Source organism: Chrysochloris asiatica, unplaced genomic scaffold (assembly GCF_000296735.1).
Source record: "Chrysochloris asiatica unplaced genomic scaffold, ChrAsi1.0 scaffold00013, whole genome shotgun sequence".
NCBI classification, from domain to species: domain Eukaryota; kingdom Metazoa; phylum Chordata; class Mammalia; order Afrosoricida; family Chrysochloridae; genus Chrysochloris; species Chrysochloris asiatica.
The window spans coordinates 22012274-22031867 of NW_006408531.1; the positions used below are offsets into that span (position 1 = coordinate 22012274).

A 19594-nucleotide genomic window follows, 5' to 3' on the forward strand; every position below is an offset into this window, starting at 1 on the left:
GAGCTGGAGCCAACTAAATCGTACCTAACAACAACATGAGTCAGAGCTGACTTGGCAGCACTTAATATCAACAACAATAATCATTAGCTAAGTAACAGTTTTTATCAGGATATGCTGACACTAAAGGGAAAGTAGCTATGTAGAGACTTATTTTCATATTAGAGACTTACTTTCGTAAGTGCTAAAAATGAATTCACCATACTAATAAGAGAATGGCGAATAAATCCAAGACAGCAATTTAAAAGCTGGCTGTTATCCTGGTTGTCCAAATAATCAGCACATCACTTAACCTCAAGGAAGACGTGGACTGTGTTATCAGGCCCACTGCAGTCCTGCTGTGGCATTGCAGGATGGGCACTCGACTGCTAACCACGAGATTGATGGCTCAAAACCACCTTTCTCTCCTGGGAAACCCTATGTAGGGTCACTATGAGTTGAAACCAACTCTATAGCACTTAGCAACAACATCCACAACTGTGTCACAAATGTAACTTCGAAGAAGTAAAGCCAGAATGACTCCATACTTTGGCCATGTCATCAGGAGGGACCAGTCCCTATAGAAGGACATCATGTTTGGTATAGTAGAAGATCAGCGACCACACAGAAAGACCTTGCCACCGTTGCACATGAATTTCAAAGGCTTTTTGCCTATGAATGACTCCAGCCAGGCAAAGCTTAATTCCATCTTGCATGAGGTACTCAAGAAAAATTGTCATCTGGATACTGAATCCTAGGTGGATTGCTAGAGCTGAATTGCTAGAGCAAGAAGCAGAATATATTTAAAAGTAGGCTTGGGGGCCACTCTATCCACCTGGCCCTCGAAGAAACATTTCTGGACATACTCCTAAATCTGGCTGTAATAATAACATCTGGTTGTGATGTCATACCCCAAGAATGACCCCAAGAGCCTCAGAGACTGTAAGCTTCCCCTCTATCTGCAATAGTCCCCTTCCTGCTTTCAGTAGGCCTGGCATGCGTATGTGAGACATGGCTGCTGTCATTATTGTGCGAAGAGAGGCCTTTGTTCTCTGTGCCCTGTAAAGGTCATCATGTGGAGATAAAACTTTGGAAACTCATCACGATGTCTATGATTCCCCTCACCTGGGTGGATCTGTGTTTGTCTTTGTCTTGTGTTTTTACTCCCATTTAAGACTTAATAAAGAGTCTCCATAATATTTATGTTGCAGTCCTGGTGAGATGCTGAAGGATAAGCACTGGACTGCTAATTGAAGGTAAGTGGTTCAAACCCATCATACGCTCCTTGAAACCCCTATACAGGGTTGCTATGAGGTGGAACTGACTTATTGGCACACAATATAGTATGTATATCCTTGAAGACAGGGTCTCTTTTCTCCCCTACAACAACCCTCAATAAGATGGAATGTCACGATGGCTGCAACAGTGGAGGCAAATACCACAAGAACTGTGATGGTGTGGGACCCAGCAGTATTTTATTCTGTCGTACCTAGGGTCCCTACGAATCAGAACTAAAGGACAGCATCTAACAACACGGACTCTCAGTTCAGAAAGGATTTAATTTCATACCGTGTGTTATGGCTACCCAAGGATTTGGCCTGGATTTGCTAGAGTGATATTTACTTAGCACAGCTTAGTTCTGTTTTCATTTTTTCAATAAAAATGATTCATTAAATATATGATCAAGTATCATTTTATTTCTATAGATTTCATAAGACTTTTCATATGTATAAATTTTCAAATAAAAATAAATGTAGAGATTTATGTGTCTAGACTTTATTTAGGTAATAAATTACCGATATATATCCTATAGTACTGGTTCAGAAAACTGTTTTTCTTGCCATTCCATGCCCCCTGTTCTCAAGTTTGGGGGCTCAATGACTCCACATGATAAGTACTGGACTGTGTACCCCAAGTCAGCAGTTCAAGCCCACTAGTCACACCACAGAGAAAAGATGAGGTTTTCTACTCCTATGAAGATTTAAAATCTCAGAAATCCTATACAGGGTTGCTGTGAGTCAGAAGCCACTTGATGGCACTTAGCAACAATGATTCTCAATTTTGAATAGCCACCCTTCAGAAGAATCTAAAAAGTAGCCATCAATTATCCAGTTATTTAGGATTACAAAAGAAATATGATGTCTTTGAAGAGTGCAGCCCATTCTCACCCTTCCCTTACCCACACACAAAAAATCAAGTGGTACAATGAGTAATTGCTAACATTATGAAAATTAGCTAAATTAACTATATGCCAGGTATTTGCTAAGTGCTTTACATTTACTCATTCACTTTATCCCCACAACAGCTATTATTATCTCCTTTTTACAGAGGAAAATACTAGCGTTCATAAAAATTACTTGGCCAAACCTCTCAGAGAGTATGTGATTGGATATGAACTCAGTATGTCTGGTTCTATGTGAGTTTTGTATTGCTAAATGCAATTTGTGTGTGGAATCAGGAACATCCTAAAAAAGTATACAAGACAGACTTCAAAAAATTAGTAGAAAAATGGAACTTTTTCACAAACTTTGCTAAGCCTCCCTTATATATGGATTTCTTAGCAACCTCACTGTAAAATTCTGTTTCAACATAATTTATATAGCTCTTATGAGACCACAAACTCAGTAAGTCAAGGAAACTCGACACTGACAACAGATAGGAACAGATGAAAAAGCAATAAATAAATAAATGTCCCTTTAAACAAAACAGTGGTGAGAAAAGAGGATATTAAATCATGATGTATAAAAAGCAAAATAATAATAATATGTATTCCTCCAAATTCTGGAATCAGGCCATGAGAGATATGCCTTTAAGCACAAAAGAGATATTTCAAGATTTCACTACACAGCAGATTTCCAGTTATGGAAACAGTCATGCGATAAAAAGTCACAGTTTAAATGAAAATGTATGCAAATTCAAGAAGTGTTTGACAATTTATGGAAACTTAACTCATGTAAAATGGAATGTTTAGGAGTATATCTTAATTTTTGATGTTGGCATTGGGGTGCCAAAAAAATAAAACAAAAACATTATTCTGGTTCTGAAGGAGGTTGACTATACATGGCCCACTAACTCTGCATTCTTGTGGGGGGGAAAAAAAGTCACCTCTCAATCAAAATCCACATAAGCAGATTATCACCCACATTGTTTAGCCAGTGCTGCATCTCTATAGTCATTTTGAGCCACAGAGAATGGTTCTGAAAACACATTGTTCAATGTGGATGTTTGGACGCTGTTCCTGTGAAGACTCATGGCGACCTCAAGTGTTGTAGAGTAACTGCTCCATAGGGGGTTCTTGGCTGTGATTTTCACAGAAGTGTATCATCAGGCCTTTCTTTTGTGGCAATGGTGGGTAGATTCAAACTGCCAACCTTTAGGTTAGTTGTTGTGATTGTGAAGTGACATCAAGTCAGTTCTGACTCATGGCGACCCTCTACAGAGTTTCCAAGAAGCAGCTGGTGGATTTGAACAGCTGCCCTTAGTAGTCAATTGCAAACTAAAGCGACCTTATTTGTAAGGAAAAGAAGCTGAAAATCACAAACAGCAAAACAAAACAAAAAAACTCCAGAAATTACCTGTAAATCCCACTATCAAAGTTCTGTTTTTAATAACAGAGAAAATAATCTTCAATACTTTGCTGATAGAAATTTTTAAAATATTACAGGTTGAAGATTGAGCTTTTTCTTCAGTTCTTTCAACTTGGGAAATGCTGAGTGTGCTCTTTCCTTTTGGTTTTCTAACTCCAGGTTTTTGTACATTCATTATAAAACTTAACTTTATCTTCTCGAGCTGCCCTTTGAAATTTTCTGTTCGGCTCTTTGACTTCTTCATTTCTTCCATTTGCGTTAGTGTCTCTACAGTGGAGAGAAAGTTTCAGAGTCTCTTCTGACATCCATTTTGGTCTGTGTTTTTTCCCTATCTTTTTAATAACGCTTTGCTTTCTTCCTGTATGATATTCTTGATGTTATTCCACAGCTTTTCTGGTCTTCTGGATTTAGGGTCTAATGCGTCAAACCTATTCTTGAGATGGTCAAATATGGTCGAGATTTGATGCATTAGACACTAAAGACTGAAGACCAGAAGAGTTGTGGGATAAAATCAAGAACATCAAACAGGAAGAAAGCAAAACGACATTGAGAAGACAAGAAAGAAGGAAAAGACCAAAATGGATGTCGGAAGAGACTCTGAAACTTGCTCTCCAGCATAGAGATACTATAGCAAATGTAAGAAGTGAGGAGGTCCAAGAGCTGAACAGAAAATTTCAAAGGTCAGCTCAAGAAGAAAAAGTCAAATATTATAACAAAATATGCAAAGACCTGGGGTTAGAACTCCAAAAGGGAAGAACACACTCAGCATTTCTCAACTGGGGGAACTGAAGAAAAATTCAAACCCCTACTTGCGGTGTTGAAGGATTCTATAGGAAAAATACTGACTGATAAAGAAAGCATCAAAAGAAGATGTGCCAAAAAGAAGTGGTCGATGTTTAACCATTTCAAGAGGTAGCATATGATTAAGAGCCAATGATTCTAAAGGAAGAAGCCCAACGTGCATTGAAGGAATTGGCAAAGAATAAGGCACCAGGAATTGATGGAATACAAATTGAAATCTTTCACCCAAGTGAAGCGGCACTCGAGTCACTCACTCATCTATGCCAAGAAATTTGGAAGACAACTACCTGGCCAACTGACTAAATGAGAACTGTATATATGCCCATTCCAAAGAGAGGTGGCCCAATGGAATGCAGAAGTCATCGGACAAATCATTGATATCTCATGCGAGTAAAGTTTTACTAAAGGTAATACAGAAATAGCTGCAACTATACATTGACAGAGAAATTCCAGAGGTTCAAGCCAGATTCAGAAGAGGATGGAGAATGGGGAATATCATTGTTGACATCAGATGGATCTTCCCTGAAAGCAGAGAATACCAGAAAGATGTTTACTTGTGTTTTATTGACTACGCAAAGGCTTTCGATTGTGTGGATTATGACAAACTATGGACAACATTGCAAAGTATGCATATTCCAGAACACTTAATTGTGCTCGTAAGGAACCTGTACATAGACTAAACCTTGTTCTAACAGAACAAGGGAACACCAAATGGTTCAAAATTAGGAAAGGTGTGTGCCAGTGTTGTTTTCTTTCGCCATATGTATTCAGTCTGTATGCTGAGCAAATAACCTGAGAAAATGGATTATATGAAGAAAAACATGGCATCAGGATTGAAGGAAGGCTCATTAACAATCTGTAATATGCAGATACAACCTTGTTTGCTGAAAGCCAAGAGGACTGAAAATATGGATGAATATCCAAGGCCTCAATGTAAAAAAAATAAAAATCTTCACCACTGAATCAATAAATAAAATTCATATAAATGGACAAAAGACTGAAGTTGCCAATGACTTTGGTACCAACTCACAGCGACCCTATGCACAACAGAATGAAACACTGCCTGGTTCAGTGCCAACCTCATAATCTTTGCTACATTTGAGCCCATTAATGTTGCCACCATGCCAGTCCATCTCATTGCGGGTTTTTCTCTTTTTCTCAGACCCTCCATTTTACCAAATACAATATCTTCCTCCAGAGACTGGTCCCTTATGACAATATATCCGAATCATGAAAGATGAAGTCTGGCCATCCTGGCTTCCAGGGACCAGTCTAGCTATACTTCTTTCAACACTGATCTGTTTGCTCTTTGGGCAGTCCATGGCAATTTCAATATTCTTCTCCAACTCCATATCTGAAACACACCAATTCTTCTACAGTCTTTCTTATTCACTGTCCAACTTTCATATGCATATGAGGTTACTGAAAGTACCATAGCTTGGGTCAGGCACACCTTAGTCCTAAAACTGACATCTTTGCTCTGGAATACTTTAAAAAAGTCTTGTGCAGCAGATTTGTCCAATGCAATACGTCGTTTGATTTCTTGACTGCTGCTTCCATGAGTGTTGAAGTTGATCCAAGCAAAATGAAATATTTGACAATCTTTTCTCCATTTATCATGATATTACTTATTGGTTCAGTGGTGAGGATTTTTATTTACAATGAGCTGCAACCCATACTGAAGGCTGTGGTCTTTGATCTTCATCAATATTTTAAGTCCTCTGGGCTTTCAGCAAACTAGGTTGTATTATCTGCATATCACAGGTTTTTAATGAGCCTTCCTCCAATCCTGATGACATGTTTTTCTTCATATAATCCAGCTTCTCAGATTATTTGCTCAGCATACAGATTGAGTAAATATGATAAAAGAATACAACACTGGCACACACCTTTCCAAATTTTAAACCATTCAGTGATCCCTTGGTCTGATTGAATAACTGCCTTCAATGCACTTTGGACTTCTTCCTTCACTGGCTCTTGATCATATGCTACCTCTTAAAATGGTTGAACATTTAACATTCATTTTTGGTACAGGGACTTTGTGTATTCCTTCCATCTTCTTTAGATGCTTTCTGCCTCATTCAAGATTTTGCCCATGGAACTATTAAATATTTCAAGTCAAGGTTTGAATTTTTTCTTCAGTTCCCTCAGCTTGAGAAATGCTATAATTCTTCCCTTTTGGCTTTCTAACTCCAGGTCTTTGCACATTTCGTTATAACATTTGACTTTGAAATTTTCTGTTCAGCTCTTTTACTTCCTTTCTTCCATTTGCTTTAGCATCTCTACACTGGAGAGCAAGTTTCAGAGTCTCTTCTGACATGCATTTTTGTCTTTTCCTTCTTTCTTGTCTTCTTAATGACCTTTTGCTTTCTTCCTGTATGATGTTATTGATGTCATCCCATAGCTTTCTTGGTCTTCAGTCTTTAGTGTCTAATTCATCTAATCTGTTCTTGACATAATCTCTAAATTCAGGTGGGATATGTTCAAGGACTTCCTTTGATTCTTGTGTTTTCATTTTCTTCAGGTTCAGTTTTACCAGCAATTTTCAATAAATCTTAATTACATGTTTGATCAATTTCAGATTGAAGAAGTTAGTAGAATTCTTCAATGTCATCATCACTGACATAATTGGTAAGTGTGTAAATATGACAATAGTGATATTAACTGGTCTTCCTTGTATGTGTGTGAATATTATTCTATCACAAACAGCATTGTACTTCAAGATGGATCTTAAAATGATCTTTTTGATGAGGAATGTCATTCCCCTTGAATCTGTCATTCCTAACATAGTAAATCATATAACTGTATAATTCAAAATGGTCAATACCAGTCCATGTCAGCTCACTAATGACTAGGATTTATCTCTATGTGTTCCATATCAACTTGACAACTTCCAATATTCCTAGATTCATACTTCACACATTCCATATTCATATTATCACGATCAACTCTACTTTGAGGAGGCAGCTGTTTCCCAGTCATATTTTGAGTTCCTTCCAACTTTAAGGGCTCGTCTTCCAGCACTATATCTGACAATATTCGGGTGCTATTCCTAATTTTTTCATCTTCTAGAACTGTATCTGACAATGTTTCACTGCTATTCATAAGATTGTCAGTGGCTAAATATTCAGAAGTAGTCTGCCTCTCCTTCTTCCTAGTCTGTCTTAGTCTGGAAGAAAAAAATCTATGAGTCCTAAATTCACACTGCCTGCACAACATCCAAGATTCATTTACTCACTACAATCATAGTTTCCACGCCCTTGTTTCAAGTGCAAGAGTAAATACATTACAGAAGAAGGATATGATGAAATTGAGTTTTTGAACACGACTAGACTATGAGAATTCCATTGCTCCTCTCTCAGTTAATCAGAGCTATAATTTTAATCAGTTTGGCTTTGACAAAAACTAAACTACAAAGATTTAATGCAACATATTTTGAGAATTCATGAGTTATAATAATGGAAGTTCACTAGGCCATTCAGAACTCCAGGTTAGACTACCTTATAAATAATATTCTCTCTCCATTTTAAAAGATGATCCACAAAGACAGCTTATAATTCTTTTAACATCTTGTTTAATTATCCTTCAGAGGCCAAAGTTTTCCTTGATACCTAGAACTATATACTTCTAGTAAAGATTAAGATAAAGCTGACTTTTTTTTCTTCATAATATTAACATTTTCTTAAGTCAATCCAGCATTTTCTGTTTAGAGGTTAGAATTCTACACATAATTATTAGAAACACAGTCTTAATAATGGGCACTGGTGTTAGGCATGATGCTAAGAGCTTTCCAGGCATTATCCCATTCAGTGCTCAAACTAGCATTATGAGGTGTTGTTGTTGTTGGTTCTGACTCATAGCGACCCTGTACAGGGTTTCCAAGGCTGTAAATCTTTACGGGAATAGAAAGCCTCATCTTTCTCCCACAGAACAGCTGGTAGTTTCAAACTGCTATCCCTGAGGTTCGCAGCCAGATTCTTAACCACTAGGCTACCAGAGCTCCTTAGCATCATGAGGTAATACCTGTTATTATCCCGATTTTATAGATGAAGGAACCAGGTCTGGGGATGTTAAGTTATGTGAACAAGGTTGCCTAGCTGGGAAGTGGCAGTGATCATTAGAACAAGCCTGTCTGACTTCAGGAACTCCTGGATCACTACACCTTTCCCTCTGTAGCTCAATCACATGCTGTCTCTCTTTCTGCTACTCTGCATTCTCTCTAATTCCTTTGTGGTCTACTGAAATGGAGGAGAATTTAATGAGTTTTGCATGTTTGTCTCTTGTGATTTCACCACATTATCATATTAATTGGCTTCAAAAAAACAAAAACACTAAATAGATCCGACTTTGCCTAACCACAATGTAAAAAGTCATAATTAAGCCATGTCTCTTCATCTATGTAGTTATATATATAAATTATATATTATAAAGTTCATATAAATAAAAGTCCTTGATACAATATGTATTTTTATCTTTGAAATACACCAATGTCAATCACTTGTGAGTTTAAAGGAAAGCACTAGGACTAATACAAATCTACAGTAGCCAAAAAAAATGGGTTTTCTGATGTTAAGAAAGTAAGAATACTGTTGTGGTAAGAACTGCAATATAATTAAGATGACTACTAGTATTAGTAACTGGACTTCTGGTGTGGTGCTGTGGATCAGCACTGGACTGCAAACCACTAAGTTGGCAGTTCAAACCCATCAACTGCTCCTTGGAAACCCTATACAGGGTCACTAGGAGTTGGAACTGACTCGATGGCACTTGACAACAAATATTTATATAACACTACCATAGAAGAATTGATGCTTTTGAGTTATGGTGTTGGAGAGAATACTGAAAGTGCCATGGGCTTCCAAAAGAACAAACAGATCTGTGTTGGCAGAAGTACAGCCAGAGTGCTCCTTGGAGGCCAGGATGGCCAAACTTCATCTCTCATACTTCAGACATATTGTCAGGAGGGGCCAGTTGCTGGAGAAGGATATCATGTTTGGTAAGATGGAGAGTCAGAGAAAAAGAGGAAGACCCCCAGTGAGATGGATTGGCAAAGTGGCAGCATCAATGGGCTCAAGCATGGCAACAATTGTGAAGCTGGCCCAGGATCGGGCACTGTTTTGTTTTAGTGTGCATAGGGTTGCCATGAGCCGGTACCGACTCAATGGCACCTAACAACAACAACACGTCAAGCACTGGACTAATAAATTAATAAACATTACCTAGTGTGGTGAAAAAATACATTTAATAGACAATTAGCTAACGTGTTGGACCTGTTAGCTGAAACCTTTGCCCTTTGGTAACTATTTCCTTATCTTAATGACTTTGTTTGATCACCAACTTGACAATTTTCAGGAATTTCAGTATTGTAATCTATTTTTATTTTTATTTGGAATTCAATGATTACCTCCACATTTCCTACAATACACTTAAAATTGAAGCCTCTCCAAGTAAATCATAAAATATGTAACAAATTATCACTGCATCATTCTAGCAGTGATGCTTAATTTGTCAGATCATTGAATTTACTACACCACACTGCCCCTTTAATATGCAGGCTTTATAAAGCATCTAATATAAATTATCAGGTTTGAAACCAGGCCAACAGATGGTGGGATTTTCAAAATAGCCTGAGCTGCAGCTGCCACTTTGTGTTAGCATTCGGATTAACAGCTGATACACCAGTTAAAATACAGTGCGCCATCACTAAGATGAATTTCTCAGTTATTTATTCTGATGCTTTCCCTAAGTCAAGCAGACATAAAGAAATAAGCTGAGAATCTCGATTATTAGTACTTTTCCATTTTTATTAAGAACATATAACAATACAATTTGAATCTTTTTTATTTGAAGACATATCTCATAAAGAAACATTTAAGGGAACAATAAGATTACAAAATACAGTAAGACTGGCATTGAAATAGAGTATTTTAACGTGTGAAAGGTTTCCCCTTTTCCAAACACATTATGCTTTCTAGGTAGGGTGACTGAGGCCCACTTTAACCAGGGCGGTCTTGTTTCTTTTTCTTTTAAGTCAGCATAGTAATTAATGGACCGCCTTTGCACACTTTGAAGTATCCCATTTGAATGATAAATTAGTCACCCAATTTCTGTGTGTTACAATAATGAAATATCCTACATCCAGTTCTTCCTTAATTACTTGATAATCAGGAACAAAGGAAATTTCCTACTGTTAAAGTTTCAAAGTGAAAGGAAAAAAAGACAAAACAAAAAATGCACACTTCCCTCTTTTCACTTTTCCCTCTTCTGACATGCTGGAAATAGATTTGTCTTAATCAGTCTAAGGAGAGATGAAATTTTCTTAATCATCTCCCTGTCAGCCTGTGCAGAAGAAAGCAAGGCAGTCTTTGGTCTTTCCCACCACAAAAGAGGCAGTCCTATATTACAGAGTATCGATTTCGCACTAAGAATTTTTTTAATGAGCCATTTCACATAGGTATGCCATTGTCAGACTAAGGTATTTTTGCACTTCTTGCTGTTTTTAAAATGCAATGCTTAGAAGTAAATGTATTCAGTTCTTTAACATGTAGCCCATAAGAAGATATCTATGTGCTTGCTATTTCTTTGCCATATCGATAGTTTGGGGCACCATTTGAGGATCCATTCATCCTCCTCAGTAAGCCATCTTGCATCTTATTGTAGGGAAAAGAAACATTCTTGCTGACCTACAGACTAGCCATGTAGGAAGTATGCAGAGAAGAGTGTCTACTACATCATCAGCAAGTTCAAGTCAGGCTCATACTAAGTTAACTTGTACCAAGAGAAAACTACCTGGATCTCCCCATGATTCAATTTTCAACCCAAAGATAGACAGGCCAAAATAAGACGAACACTAACACCACAGAGGTACACACTCATGAGAGCAATTAAACATATGAAAAATTAAAAGGCAGCTATTCATATCTACCAGTGCAAGGAGGAAGGCACGAAAAGAGAAGAAGACGAGTAGTGATTCAGTGTCCTGTGAGGAGTAGAAGCTTCCGGTTGGAATAATGTAACTGACAAGTTCTGATATATGATGGAAGAAAACCAACCCAGAAACAATGGAAGTGAAGGCTTCTACTTTACCATGCCATGCCTAACAGAAAACCTCCCCAAAATCCCCCAGTCACAAGGGCTTTATTCTTGACAAATGATGCAAGCTCCTCAGCTTTGCTCTTGACTTCATTGGGCATCTTATGGACTTTCAGCTGTTCCTTGGCTTTCTTCGTATCCTTTTCTACTCGCTGCCAGTCAAGCTTGATGTAGCCAGTATGGTTTGCAAGAGCAAGAAGAAAGAATCCACTTCCCACAGCTGTTGCTGCCAACTTCCCAACCTTCTGGAATAAGAAGCCCGTGCACCATCCAGTGACCCCTCCAATGAGGATCTGGGGGACCACACTACACTTTTTAGCAGAAGGCCCAGATTCTTGCCTGCACAGCTTGTACCACCATGGCTGCTTTTTAGTAAATTCTGAAAATTCCAGAGACTCAAAGTGTCCCCCAAAGTTTCGTTGACTGGATGTGGCAATTTGAACAAGCTCATCTCGTGAAGGAACACACAGGGTCTCATATGTCATCGAGTGTAGCATCATCGCTGTCAGCAGCTGACTTTCGGAACGTGGGGAAGATGCCTCCATCTCCAGCATTCCAGCGAAAGAGCCACGTGTCACATTTTTGTCACAGTATGCTTGGATGGAAATTTAAAAGGAAGGGTGAAAAAAAATTGAGAGAGAAATAAAACCAGTTTATATTTTATATACCTGAGTAACCACCAACATTGATTTGCTGGAAGAAAACATTGGAATTATTGATCAAAATTAAGTTTAGTGAGTTGTCTGAGAAGTTTATTCATGGTTTCTTTTAAGCAGAAGTTATAAATGTTTTGGCATCTGGATCTCTTGACACTCCTAGAATGTTTTCTAAAAGTATTAAATTATAAAATGTCAATAGTAAACACAATATATACTATAAATATTTTATAAAAAATAGATTCTCCAAAATAAAAATGTTATAGTCAAAAGAATGGTATTATTTTATATTTTTGCTTTATTCTTCAATGTTTGACTTAAGACAGCTAGATCTGTTTCTGTATTCAGTTCAACACAATGCTGTTTTTGAAGTTTAGAAGAAAACTCAGCTTCACATAGATGTAAAGTTGGACAAGAGAAAATTCTGAGAAATTTGAATATTCGTCAACATTACCATTCCAAAGTTCAACAAGTTGTAATTTCATAAACATCAGCTGCAATGTGTAATCTTAAAACACATCAACTATTCATTTTTTACATTCAAATCTATTGATGAATTCTAAAATTTTAATTGTTCTTTTATCCATGCATAAATTTGAAGCAATGTGCATTGGTCATTTAAAAAAACATTGATTCAGTGATCTGTGCAGATTTCCAAAAGTTGGCACATTTCATTATACAAAAACAAAAAAGCACAACCACCCTTATCTCATTAGAAAAGTCTCAAATATGAGTATGAATTGCAAAGAGTAAAAGGCACAAGTAAGCTCTTGGTGCTGATGGAAATATGTGGTATCTTGAACATAGTGATAGATTCACAAGTGTACATATGGAAAAGCTCACCAACTTTCACACTTCAAATATGTGCAGGTTTTATATATAAATAGAGCCTCGATAAAGTAAACTCAAAGGGTGTAATCAATAAAAATAAATAGGGAAAATGAAGTTCATTATTCTACTCTATACTCTTTACTTTTGTATACAAAACTTTCATAATATAAAGTGGGGGGGTGGTCTTTAAATCTTAGGAAGTGTTCGAGTTCATGGGGGTAGATACAGGTTTCCAAAGCCTTATTTTTGCTTGAATGCTTGAAGGCTTGAATTTTATTTTTAGCTGTCAATATTGTCAGCTGTTGCCCTTGATGTAATGGGCTCACTTTGTTTATTATCAGGAAAATATCTGCCAACTACCTGTGTGCAAATGATAATTTGTCAGTCTTTCTTCAAGTGAAAATAGTGGTCCATGAAAGAAAGTGGCTGATTCAGTCTACAGTGTAAACAGTCAGACAAGTTCCTTCTCTGCATCAACCATCCTAATTCAATGTGCAGTAGAAGTACTTCATGCAGACGTTCCATTTTCTTCACACAATATTTAAAAGAAAAATACTCAAAGGGCAACTATTAACTTTTACTGTTCAGTAAAAACATTCTTAAGTGAAATTGGATTTTTTTTTAATTTTTTAATTTTTAATGATAACTTCCATAATTCATACTAACCACACACACTTTTATCCACTATAGGTTTTGCATGCTGTTGTTGTTGCGTGCCACTGAGTTGGTTCCAACTTTCAGCGTTTCTGAGTTGGGGGTTTCAACTGCTGTTCGTCCAGTGCTTATCCTACAGTGCCACATAATCAGGGCACATGCTTACCCATTTGTTGTTGTTGTTGTTGTTGTCAGGTGCCATCGAGTCAGAACCGACTCATAGCGACCCCATGTACAGCAGAATGAAACAATGACTGATCCTGGGCCAATCTCACTACCGCTGCCACACTTGACACCATCAATGATGCCACCTGGCTGATCCATCTCGTTGGGGGTTTTCCTCTTTTTCTCTGACCCTCCATCTTACCCAGAATGCCATCCTTCTCCAGCAACTGTTCCCTCCTGGCAATATGTCCAAAGTATGAGAGACGAAGCCTAGCCATCCTGGCCTCCAAGGAGCACTCTGGCTGCACTTCTTCCAAAACAGATCTATTGGTTCTTTTGGCAATCCATGACACTTTTAGTATTCTCCTCTAACACCACAACTCAAAGGCATCAATTCTTCTACGATCTTCCTTATTCACTGTCCAGCTTTCACATCCATATGAGGTTATTGAAAATACCATGGCTTGGGTCAGGTGCACCTTAGTCCTCAAGCTGACATCTCTGCTCTTCAATACTTTAAAAAGTTCCTGTGCAGCAGATTTGTGCAATGCAATACGTCATCTGATCTTTTGACTACTGCTTCCACGAGTGTTGATAGTTGACCCAAGAAGAATGAAGTCCTTGACAACTTCAATCTTTTCTCTGTTGATAAGCATTGTTGTTAGGTGCTGTTACGTCAGCTCCAACTCATAATGACCTTCTATACAACAGGACAAAACACTGCTCAGTCCTGTGCCATCTCCACATTGTTATGTTTGAGTCCATCAATGCTGCCATTATGACAATCCATCTCATTGAGGGATTTCCTCTTTTTAATTGACCCTCAAACTTTATCAAGCATGACGTCCTTCTCTAGAACTAGTTCCTCCTGACAATATGCCCAAAATACAAAAGACGAAATCCTGCCATCTTCACTTCTAAGTATCATGATGGCTGTACTTCTTCCAAGAAAGATTTGTTTGGTCTCTGCCAGACTATGACATAGTCAATATTCTTCTCCAACACTATAATTCAAATGCACCAATTCTTCCACGGTCTTCCTTATTCATTGTCCAACTATGACATGCATATGGGGCTACTGAGAATACCATGGCTTGGATTAGGTGTTCCTCGTAACACCTCAAAGGAACATCTTTGTTCTTTTTAGCGCTTTCATAAGAAGTCTTTTGCAGCAGATTTTCCCAATGTAATATATCATTTTATTTCATGACTGCTTCTTCCATGTGTGAAGACTGTGGATCCAAATAAAATGAAAACCTTGACAACTTCAATCTTTTCTCCAGTTATGAGGATTTTTGTGTTTGTTTTATAGCACAGTGGAAAGGCAAATATTGTCATAGTATTATTATGAAAACAGTTTTGTCCCTCATACACTCTCTAAAATTTCTCAGGAACCCATAGGTTCAAAACTAGTGAACTAAAGTATACTTTCAAAGAACTTAAAACCCAACCAGATAAAGCCTTGAAAACAATTGTTCTTGTTGTTGTTAGGTGCCATCGAGTCGGTACCGATTCATAGCGACCTTATGCACAGCAGAACGAAACAATGCCCGATCCTGGCCAACCTCACTACTGTTGCCATGCTTGAGTCCATCGATGCTGCCACTTGGCCAATCCATCTTGTTGGGGGTCTTTCTCTTTTTCTCTGACTCTCCACGTTACCAAACATGATATCTTTCTCCAGTGACTGGTCCCTCCTGACAATATGTCCAAAGTATGAGAGATGAAGTTTGGCCATCCTGGCCTCCAAGTAGCACTCTGGCTGCACTGCTTTCAACACAAAGCTGTTGGTTCTTTTGGCAGCCCATGGCAATCATAATGTTAATTTATTATAAGAAGCACAATTGGGTACATTTTTCTGTTGCAAAAATTAAGTAATTCATATGAAAAAAAAAAAAAAGGAGATACCTGAGCACAGCTGTCATCAGTACCTTCTCCACTCAGAGGCCCTTCAGATGAATATATGGCATTTCAATACTACAAACTCTCCCATCAAATTGAGCATTTTAAAAATCGGTCATCTATCTGACTAAAGTCTTGATTTAAGAATTCTGAATATACCAAAGATTTTGACCTTAGGTTCATTGTAGGATACAGACTAGACTGCTAACTGCAAGGCTGGCAGTTCAAACCCTCCATCCACCCCTTGGAAATGCTACGCAGGGTGACTATAAGTCAGAACCGACTCAACAGCACTTTACAACAACATACATTTCACAGAATAAGGAAAAGTTGCTGGTGTCCCCTCTTGGCCCCTTCCTCTGCAACAGTCAAATAGTTATAGTGACATTATTACCTTCCATTAAAGAGCTTCCTTTGTCTGCATACTACAACTAGGATAGACCTCAAAATGCAGAACCATGCTTTTGAGCTTTTTCCTGGCTTCTGTATGTAGAAGAGGTGCTGAAGTCAGAGCTAAGGGTCTTCTAGTCAAAAGGGGCTTTAACTCCCAGAAACAACCCCAAAAGCCCTTTTCTTTTGGCTGAATTTCCAACTAGATAAACCACAGAAATCCCTGTGGGCCATGATAAGCCTTTTAATACTGACAGGATTTATCTAAGATGTTGAGATTTCTTAAGTGTGATAATCAAGAAACAGGAATATCTGGGTCTCGGATTAAGTGTTTCAGCCCATAAACTCCTGAGTCTTGCATCTTGCTGGCTTGGTCTGTTTGTCATTGGATAGATACTAAAATTGGCTATACGATGACTCTGAGTTTCCTGACTGGGAAACATTTACTATTCTAGCATCATGTCTGTGCAAAGCTTATGATTGGCCCAATCCTAACCTTCTCAGTGAGCTCAGATGAATTGAAGGTCTTATCTTTGAGATCTAATCCTGTGTTACTATGGCAAGCACTAACTTTCCCCACTTTTGACCCCATATCTATCTACTCAGTCAGTCTCCTTTGTGTGGGATAGCACCTCAGCTTGTCACCAATTCCCTACACACACAAGCCTAGCAACCTTCCACTTGTAGCTTCTTCCTTAGCTAATGAGATTGTAGGCTCAAAAGAAAGTGCCGCCTATCACAAACATTTCCTTATTCATTCCGCCTCCCAACCCACTGCTTCTCTCCTGCTGTAAGCCAGTCTCCTTTCTCTACTCTCCATCTCTCTGGTTTTCAATCTCATTTCATTCAGCTGAGCTTTGCCACTCCTCAGGCTCACACTTCTCTCCCATTGCGATCCAGTCAAGTCTGACTCATAGCGGCTGTGGATACGATTTCTGAGACTAAATCTTTATGGGAGCAGATGGCCTCATCTTTCCCCTGCTGAGTTGCTGGAGGACTTGAAGTGCCAACTTGTGGTCAGTTATCCTACAGCAGCACCACGGCTCCTTCACACTTTCCTAGAAGGTAAAATTATAACCTACCATTGTCCCATCAACGCTCATTATTATTGGGAAAGCCCTCTTCATTTATTTCTCCTTCTCAATTTCTTCAGATATAGTCATAGCTGCCTAGTGTTCCACTTCTTTGTAGCTCATGATACCCAACAGAGACACTTTGTACACTCTCAAGAATATTCATTAAATTAATGTTGAAAAGACATTAGTAGACAAAAATGCTATTGATGTTCCCAGGAAACCACTCTGTTCTGTATCTGTTTGTAGAAGTTATAGAGAAATACACATGTCTGTACAAAAATACCTTCTAGACCTTTCCAATTTCCTCACTGCCTCCTAAAAGTGACAGTCGAAAGTTAACTAGTCTTTGCAAGCCCTAACTTGCTCATCAATCTTACAAAGAGTGTCATTTAGTCAATCACCTTCCCTAAGGAAAATAAATGCAACATAGCTGCCTGAGAAAAAATAATTCATCTAACTCCACTAAGTAGCTCACACAGCTGTCAGTACCATAGAATATCGGAACCATACTTCATTCCTAGTTTTCACCAGGAAGAACTGTTTCGTTTTCTTAATTTTCATTTTTGTGGGTTCCAATTTCAGTTGACTAGGGCTGTTAGAGCTGGTGTGGCGCTGTAGGAAAATCACTTAACTGCAATGTCAGTTTGAACTGCAAGGTCAGCAGTTCACATTCACCAGCTGCTCCTCAGAAACCCTATACAGGGTCTCTATGATTCAGAATCTACTCAACAGTACTGAACAACAACCACAGGGCTGTTAGAGTTGGAATCAACTCAATGGCAATGGGAAGTACTGTTAGGTTTGTAAGGAGTTAAGAGTCCAAATGTAAGTAAGTATATCATCACCCAAAGTTTTTATTATAAAAACTGTATTTTTTATCTGGAAACTATGAATGTTGCTTCTATATTGTATTCACTTTTCCTAGCAATCTGTATAAAGGTACATATAGCCAAAGGTGGACAGCAAAGTGCCCATAGAAAATTACACCAGGTTAAACTGATATTATCCAACTCATAAAGTAGCTCTGGTAACACAGTGCTTACAAGTCAGGCTAAAACCTCAAAGTCAGCAGTTCAAAATTGCCAGCTGTTCTGCAGGAGAAAGATGAGGCTTTCTGCTAGCAAAAGATCCTCAAAAACCTTATGAGTCAGAATCAACTCCATGGCACCCCACCACTACCCCCACACCAAACTAATATCAGAGAAAACAAATTTTAAGATTTAAAAAATAAAAAGTTATTAGAGACAAAGAAGGTCATTCTAAATTGATAGAAGGATTAATTCACGAGGACAACGTAAAAACAAAACGTATACACCTAGTAGCCAAGACCCAATATATATGAAGCAAAAACTGACAAAATTGAAGGAGGCAATTGATAATTCAATAATAATAGGTGGAGATTTCACAACCCACTTTCAATAAAGGACAGAAGAATAAATCACCTAGACTTGACTGAAAATTAAGGAGTTGTGTATCCATATTAACAAATGAAAAAAACAAACAAACAAACAAAAAACAGCCAATTAAACCCCCAAAAGATAAACTAAAATAAAATAATAAAAAGGAGAAATGTATGAAATGGAAAACAAAAATATAATAATAGAGAGGAGCAACCAGGCCAAATCCCCTCTGAATAGTTTTCATCTTGTCTAGATGGGTCTGGTGAAAGGAGATGGGGATAGGATTCTCTTGATTCAATAGTGAGTAATTATTATCATGACTAATTGCAATTGTCACAACTGTAGAAGTAGAAATTGTATAACAAAAAGAGGAGAGTAGTTCATTTTACATTCCAGGAGCAGAGAACCCTAGGACCATCAAGGGAGAAGAAGTAATATCAGAGAGTTGAGTGCAAAACCGATGTTCTCCCATCTAAACTGTAACTCAATTCACAATGAAAGCTCTATAAAAAAAATTTTTTTTTTTTAAAGAAGCAAACATACCCACAACAACATAAAAATGCCAGGTTACTAACTATGTCAACTTTATCTTGCTGTCTTGCTTTTTGGGAATAATTACCCTGTATTTAGTCTATTTATTGCTTGTACAAAAAAGAAGACAATAAAAACAAAGCTGCACAATAATATGAAAAAACTTTTTGAATTAACTATATTGAAATCTTCATAAAGATCAATGAAGGAATAGCATCCTTGAAGCAAAAAATCAAAAAAACAGTTACATGTAAATAAGAATCAATTAGAAATCTTGAAAATGAAGAATATAGTCACCAATATCTTTTTTAGTACTCTGGGAAAGTTTTTTTTTGCCTGCAAACAACTCCAATCTGACAGAGCTTAATTTCATCTCCTGCCTAGATGTAAGTGTTCAGATGAAAATTTTTCTTAAGTATCTCATTTACCTCTGACAGCTATACTGCCACAATTAGAAGCATGTTGTTGTTGCTAAGTGCTGTTGAGTCGGTTCTGACCCATAGCGACCCTGTACAGGGTTTCCGAGGGTGTAA

The 19594-nt window shown here is 37.8% G+C and overlaps 1 protein-coding gene and 1 pseudogene across 1 annotated transcript in view; both read right to left on the reverse strand.

Annotated features, from left to right (window-relative positions):
- The window catches only part of AKAP7 (A kinase (PRKA) anchor protein 7), a 183812-nt gene that overhangs the window by 56797 nt on the left and 107421 nt on the right, over positions 1-19594 (reverse strand). The gene's annotated exons all lie outside the window — the stretch shown is intronic.
- LOC102818940 lies at positions 11447-12001 on the reverse strand (annotated as a pseudogene).